Raw genomic sequence first — 8075 nt, 5'->3', positions numbered from 1 at the left:
AAGTTTAAGCTTGTACTTAAAGAGGAGAGTTCATCTGGGCCAAAGGGAAGTTGAAATAACATGGGAAAATGTTTCACAAAGAGGGGAGACCAAGTGCAAGGTTCTAAAGGTAGTACAACGTAGTGTCTAGATAAAGTATATGGTTTCAGGCAGATGGAGGATAGAGAGTATTTAAGCTGTACAGGGAAACCAGATCATAATGGGTTTATTTTTCTAACGAGTTTGAACTTTATCTAGAGGATAACTTGATAATATATATTAAACGCTTCAAACCATGTATTGCCTCATTTCAGAAATTCCACAATGAAAAATGTACTGTAAAGAAGTAGAGATGCAACAAAAATAGTCTTTGTATCGTTAATCATAACAGTAAAAGTTGGACACAGCTTAAATATCCAATTATAAAAAATTGATGAAGTAAATTATGCTCATTCTATGAAATTATATTGGTCATGAAAAACACACTTTGGAGGGATGTTATTAGAAAAGATATTTTTCACATAATCTTAAGGGAACATATTATATGTAAAATATGGTCCCAAATTAAAAAAAAAAAGATGTAAAAGTGTTGATCATTTAAAGTGTCATTTCTGAAATGTACAAAGAATATAGAGCTTCTTCATTTTCTATTGCTACTCTCATATTGTTCTTGAGCCCCTTTAGCTGGGTTCAATATGTGGGTGTACATGTGTCTTACTTAAATACAATTTATTCTCTTCTAGTTAAAAAGAGGCTCTTTTGTTTTTAGACGGTCTTATTTGGACAAATCTTCAACCTTTCACAGTTCTTGCTCAACCCCTTTTGCTCCCCCCATATGGCTGCCAGGTATGCTGGAGCAGGTAAGACCTCCAGCTGGCTAGAGAGGGAAGCTTTAGGTATGTTTACCAGTGTCCCTTGGTGGTCCTCTAAATTACTTTAAACCTGTTGGGGAGAGATATCATTCCACTTGTCTTGGGCATTAGCCTCTTCCTCATCATTACTGAGGTGCTTGTTCCTACCTGGTCTTTGGGCCTGTGATGCCATCTGCTACTAGTGAACTCCATTCTTGCTTCTGCCTTAATGTCCTGGCCCTCAGAAGTATCTATATTATGTTTCCATGCCTCTTTTTTTTGCATCAGTCTTTCCCCTTGGGTGGGAATATTTTGAAAATCTGAATTTCCTTTATACCACATACAACCTGGGAGGTATTTTTTGATACACTTCCCTCTGATACTATTGCACTGCTGTTGTTGCACCATCTTGGATGTGGTTTCAGGCTAAGTGCGAGGCTTCTGGGGGAGTTTGCGGCCTCCACCAGACAACACCAGGACGAGTGGAACACTAGCTTAAATGCTGTATTATCCTTTGATATTAATATGAATGTCTCTACATTGCATTCCCCACATCCCATGAAAGTCTCATACTCTCATATTTAATCTACCGACTATATCCCTTTAATGAATTCCTCTTTCTTTCTTCCAGAAGTGGAAGTATTTTTCTTTCATTTTCTTTTCCATTCTGGCTGGGAGTGTTTCTATATAATGTTATTTTTCAGGATGTTTTGATGGGAAGCATGCAGGAAATCATGATTTTAAAAAATCTCTTGAACAATTTCCTTTACAGCACTTGTTATATGCCAGGTACTATTTTTAAACACTTCACAAATACTAAATTATTTGTGTCTCCTCAAAATTCATATATTGAAATCCTAACCCTCAATGTGACAGTATTAGTAGTTGGGGCCTTTGGGAGGTAATTAGGTCATGAGGGTGGAGACCTCATGAATGGGATTTGTATTCTTATAAGAAGAGACACAAGAGTTTGCTATCTGTCTCTGTTCTCTATCATGTGAGAAGATGTAATGAGAAGATAGCCATCTACAAACCAGGAAGTGGGCCCTTACCAGACACCAGGTCTGTTGACACCTTGATCTTGGACTTCTTAGCCTCCAGAGGTGTGATAGATAAATGTTTACTGTTTAAGCCACCAGTCTGTGGTAATTTGTTGTAGCAACCCAAACAAAGACACAGCCCCATGGTTGAAATTGCAAAGGAAAGTTGAGATCCAGAGAATCCAGAAATTGCTAACAAATATTTACCCCAAAAGAAAGGGACTGCACACAGGAGTAGAAAGTCTGTCACTCAATCTCAGCCAAACAGCCAAACTAGGAGAGGGCTTTTGAAGCCCCTTTGTCTGTATGAGTGCAGGGAGACTTTGAGAAGCTTGAAAATGCTATAAATTTGAACCCTATAGGGTACCTGGTTACCAATCTTTATGCTATAAATTCGAGCCCTGTGAATTCTTATAACTAATCAGCTGAAGTTTTCTTCTAAGACAAAGCCTCATATTGAGGAACAACTTCAGGGGGTAAAATCCACATTGACAGCAGGACAGAGCCATTAAGGGGAAAAAAAGAGATTCAGATATGAAAAGGAGAAGAGAAAAGAAAGCAGATTTTGGAAATAATTGTCTCCATATTTTAAATTATTCAATTGTTAGTATAGAACTATGAGCCCTATAATGATGAAACTAAGAAATATCTTCTGGTTCATCCTGCTCTCCTACAAAGCAGGCTCCTCTTAGAAGCACAGAAAAACGTGTTGTGCTTAAACATGAGTGACACAAAAGGATTGTAATTAAGTTCTATACAAAGTTATGATAAGGGAAAAAATGAGCAAAGTAACATCCCCAAGTACATTGAAGCTAAAAACTGTAACCATAATATTTAAAATAAATTTTTAATAGGTTGAGATATCAGCAAGATGGCAGAATACGATTTTTAACACGCATCCCCCTGCAGAAACATCAATTTGAACAACTATCCATGTACAGAAATACCTTCACAAGAGCTAAGGAAAACAGTTGAGAGATTGTAGTACCTTGATGTAGTGCAGAAATGAGAAAAGATACATTGGGAAGGACAGTTTTACATTTCTCATGTTGGCGGGGAGGGTGGGTGGTGGGGACGGGGGAGACACCCTTCACTTGCTGGAAGGAGAGGAAAGTGAGCACCAGACCTTAGATCCGAACACCAGGCGCACCCAAATGCAGTTCAGCACTGGCAAGACCCCCTTGTCTCCAGACACTAGACTGGTACCCATAGACTGTGCATTTAGGTTTACCCCAGCACCAAGCCTGACATTGCAGCCCCAGTGTCCAGGCCTGCCAGGTATGTTCAGTCTTCGGGCCTTCTCTACCACCAGGCAGCCCCACCCAGCAGCCCCAGGCTCTAGACTGGCCCCAGCACTGGGCCAGCCCCAGTAGCTGCAGGCTTTGAATGCCAGCCAGCCACCAGAGACAAGGCTTCAGAATCATCCTGCAGACTCAGTCTCCAAGCCAGGCACAGTGGCCCTTGGCTTCAGGCCTGCCCAAGCCACCAGGCTGGTCCTGCAGCCCTAGCCATCAGGCTAGCACCTATGGACCCAGCCTTCAGGCCAGCCCCTGTGGATATAGGTTCTAGGCTCACCCAATGCCCAGGCCAATCTCTGTGGCCCCAGGCTCTAGGCTTTCCCAGTTTCCAGCCCAGCCTAGAGCCAGGTCAGCCCATGTAGCCTCAGACTTCAGGCCTGCACCAGCACTAGGTTGCCATACCTGGCTTCAGGTGACAGGCTGGCACTTACAGCTATAGGTACTAGGTCTGCCTAGTGTCAGGCCAATCACTGCATCCCGACCCTCCAGACTGACCACACGTTCCAACAGACTCAGGGTCCAGGCCCATCCCAATAGACCCCAGTGCTGGGCAGCCTCCATGGACTCAAGCTCCACGACTTCTCCTACAGACCCAGGTTCCAGGCCTCAAAGCCCCAGGACTGAGGTAGGCCATTGCAGACCTTCAGGCCAGCATCAACAAACGTAGACTTGAGACTAGCGCTCATGTACCCAAGCTCCAGGCTGACTAGGCCTCCTAGGACCCAAAATTCTACTCTCCATGGCTTCAGGTACCAGGCCAGTACACACAACCCTAGGCTTTAGACCAGCCCCTGCATACCCAGATTTTCTGCCTGCCCCAGCACCAAGCTGGCCTGAGGATCCAAGGAAGTCCTAGTGGCCTCAGGCTTCAGTGGACCCTGGGTTCAGGCCTGCTTCAAGAGACCCAAGGTCTAGGGCAACTTCAATAGACTTTAGTACCAGGCTGGCCCCTGTAGTTCCAGGACCACCCCTGAAGATCCTGTCTCCAGGCCATCCCCATGGACCCAGGACCTAGGCACATCTCCATGGACTCAGGCTCCAGGTTGACACCACTGGACCTAGGCACCAGGCCTATCCCAAGATCTGGTCAGCTTCTACAGACTCAAACTCAATGCTCACCTCAGTGCCAGGTCAGCAATGTGCATCAAGGCTTCAAGTTAGCAACCACGTATACTGGCTCCAGGCCCACTGTTGCAGAACCAGGCTGCAGACACACGCCCCCTCTCACCCCGCCACAAACCTAAACAACAGGTCTACCTCAGTGAACAGAGGCTCCATACCCAACCCTGTGGACTCAGGTACCAACTGATCCAGACACCAGGCCAGCCTGCCTGAGGACTCCAGCAGTAAGTCAGCCTACAGACCAGGCCAGATGTCTTGCCGAAAAATCTCTGCAGGGGCTGTCTGGTAAAGGGCATTCCCATACAAAGCCAAACTGTAAAAACTAAAATAAGTCACTGCTTCAAATGTGCAGGCATCAACGCAGCCACAAGCATAAAAAACAATCAGGGAAACATGACACCATCAAAGGAACAAAATAAAGCCCTTACTTCTTCAGAGTAACTGGCTCTGAAGATATGGAGACTTATGAATTGCCTGACAATTCAAAATCATTGTTTTAAGGAAGCCCAGTGAACTTCCAGAAAATACAGAGAAGTAAATCAATGAAATCAGGAAAACAGACAACCGAAATGAAAAATTTAATGGAGATATTGAAATTATATATATGCACACATACAAATGTTATAACATATATAACATGTTATATATATCAAATATACTATATGCATATATAATGAATTCTGGAGCTGACAATTGTAATAAATGAAAAGAAAAATGCATTAGAGAATGTCAGTAGCAGACCTGATCAAGCAGAAGAAAGAATCCATGAATTTAGAGACAGGTTATTTGAAAATATAGGACCAGAAAAGGAAAAAAAGGAATAAATGAAACTAATGAGACATATGGGACAGCATCTAACAAACAAATATTCAGATTATAGGACTTCAAGGAAAAGAGAGAAACACTGGGCCAGAAAACTTCAAGAAACAATTGCAGAAATTTCTCCAAATCTGGGGAAATATATAAATATCCAGGCGCAAGAAGGTCAAAGTTCTCCAATTAGATACAACCCTAACAAGACTACACCAAGAAAAGTTATGATTAAACTGTCAAAAATAAAAGATAAAGAGGTCATTCTTAAGGCAGTAAGAGGGGAAAAAAAAAGGCCTATCACTTATCAGGGAGTTCGAATAAGGCTAGCAGCAGACCTCTCACAGAAACCTTACAGAGCAGATGAGAGTGGGATGATATATTCAGAACACTGAAGGAAAAATAAAGTCAAAACAAACCTACCATCCAATAATTTACCCAGCAAAACTGTTCCTCAGGTATAATTTACCCAGCAAAGCTGTTTTTCAGATATGAAGGAGAGACAGGGTTTCTCAGACAAACAAAAGCAAAGAGAATTCATTACTACCAGACCTGTCTTACAAGAAATGCTAAAGATAATTCTTCAAACAAAATGAAAAGTGTATTGTCAAATTCAGAATACTCTAATACTGTAATGGTAATGTGTAAATGACATATCTTTAGTACAAAGGTTAAAAGACAAAATTATTTTAAAATAACAGCTACAACAACTGTTAAGAGATACACAGTATAAAATGATATAAATTGTGTCATAAAACACATAAAATTGGTGGAGAGGTTGAGGAAGAAATGTTGAGGATTTTTTAGTGATCAGTTAAGTTGTTATCAGCTTTAACGAGCCTATTATAACTGTAAGATGTACATTGGCCTTGTGGTAAAAATAAAACAAAAACCTACAGTAGATACACAAAAAATAAATGGTAAGAATTCGAAGCATACCACTAGAGAAAAATCACCAAATCACAAAGGAAGACAGCAAGAAAGGAAGAAAGGAACAAAGGAACAAAGGATCTACAAAACAATTGGAAAACAATTAAAATGACTGTAAGTCCTTGCTTGTCAATAATAATGTTGAAAGTAAATGGATTAAATTCTCCAATCAAAAGATATAAAGTTGCTGAATAAATTTTTAAAAATCCCAACTATATACTGCCTATAACAGATTCACTTCACCTTTAAAGACACACATATCCCAAAAGTGAAGGTATGAAAAAGGATATTCCAGACAAATGGAAACCAAAAGAAAGCAAAGTTAACTATACTTATATCAGATACAAATAGATGCTAATAAAAAATTATAAAGAGAGACAAAGAAGGTCACTATAGAACGATAAAGGGGTCAATTCATCAATTGGATATAGCAGCTGTAAATATATATGCACCCAATATCCAAGCTCCTTAATTGTATGAAGCAAATATTTATAGATCTGAAGGGTGAGACATACTGTAATACAATAGTAGTAAGACATTTTAATATCCCACCTTCAGCAATGGACCAGTCTTCTAGACAGAAAATCAACAAGGAAACACTGGACTTGAACTGCACTTTAGACCAAATGGACCTAACAGACATATACGTAACATTGCATCCAGCAGCAGCAGAATACACATTTTTCTCAAGCCACATGGAGGATTCTTCAGATATATTACATATTGAGCCACAAAACAAGTCTTAATAAATTTTAAGAGACTGAAATTATATCAAGTATCTTTTCCAACCACAATGGTATGACACTCTCAGCAGAAACCTTACAGACCAGATGAGAGTGGGATGATATATTCAAAACACTGAAGGAAATGAACAGAATGAATTTTGGAAAATTCCATTATTTACTCCTGAACAACCCAAATCGATCAAAGACAAAATTTTAAGAGAAATTAGAAAATGTCTTCACACAAACAAAAAGGAACACACAACATACCCAAAATGATGGGATGCTGCAAAAGTGGTTGTAAGAGGGAAGTTTATAGCAACAAACATCTGCATCAAAAAAGAAGAAAGATCTCAAGTGCAATCTATTATTTCATTGTAAGGGACTAGAAAAAGAAGAATAAATTAATCCTGAAGTTAGCACAAGAAATAAAATAATAAAGATCAGAGAAGAAATAAAAGAAACATAGAATAGAAAAAAATAGAAAAGATCAATAAAGTGGAGAGTTGGTATTTTTGAAAAGATAAACGAATTCAACAAACCTGTAGCTAGACTAAGTATTAAAAAAGAGATAACTCATATAAATAAAATCAGAAATGAAAGAGGAAGCATTACAACTGATCATAACACCATATTCAATGGTGAAAATTTGGAAACTTTTTCTTTAAAAGATCAGCAATATGACCAAGAAGCCTACTCTCATCACTTCTATTCAACATGGTACTGGAAGTCTTAGCCAGAGCAATTAGGCATGAAATACAAGAAAAGAAAGGCATCCAAATCGAGAAGGAAGAAATGAAATTGTCCCTGTTTACAGATGACATCATTTTATAAAAAGTCCACAGAAATACAAATAAATCCAAAAGGATCATAAGAGACTATGAATAATTATATATCAAAAATTGGATAGCCTAGAAAGAATGGATAAATTTCTAAACACATACAGTCTACAAAGACAGGATCATAAAGAAACAGAAAATCTGAATAGAACAAGAATAAGTAAGGAGATTTAATCATTAATTTAAAAAACTCAAATAATTTATGTTCTCACTTGTAAGTGTGAGCTAAGCTATGAGGATGCAAAGGCATAAAAATGATGTAATGGAATTTGGGGACTAAGAGGGAAGAGGGGAGAGTGGTGAGGGATAAAGGACTACACATTGGGTACAGTGTACACTGCTGGATGACAGGTACATCAAAATCTCAGAAATTACCACTAAATAATTTATTCATACAACCAAAAACTGCCTGTTCCCCAAAACCTATTTAAAAAGTCTCCTGTCAAAAAATGTTCAGTATCTAATGGCTTTATTGCTGAATTAT

The sequence above is a fragment of the Pan paniscus genome, chromosome 3 (genome assembly GCF_029289425.2).
Source record: "Pan paniscus chromosome 3, NHGRI_mPanPan1-v2.0_pri, whole genome shotgun sequence".
Taxonomy (NCBI): Eukaryota; Metazoa; Chordata; class Mammalia; order Primates; family Hominidae; genus Pan; species Pan paniscus.
This window is presented reverse-complemented; position numbering follows the sequence as displayed.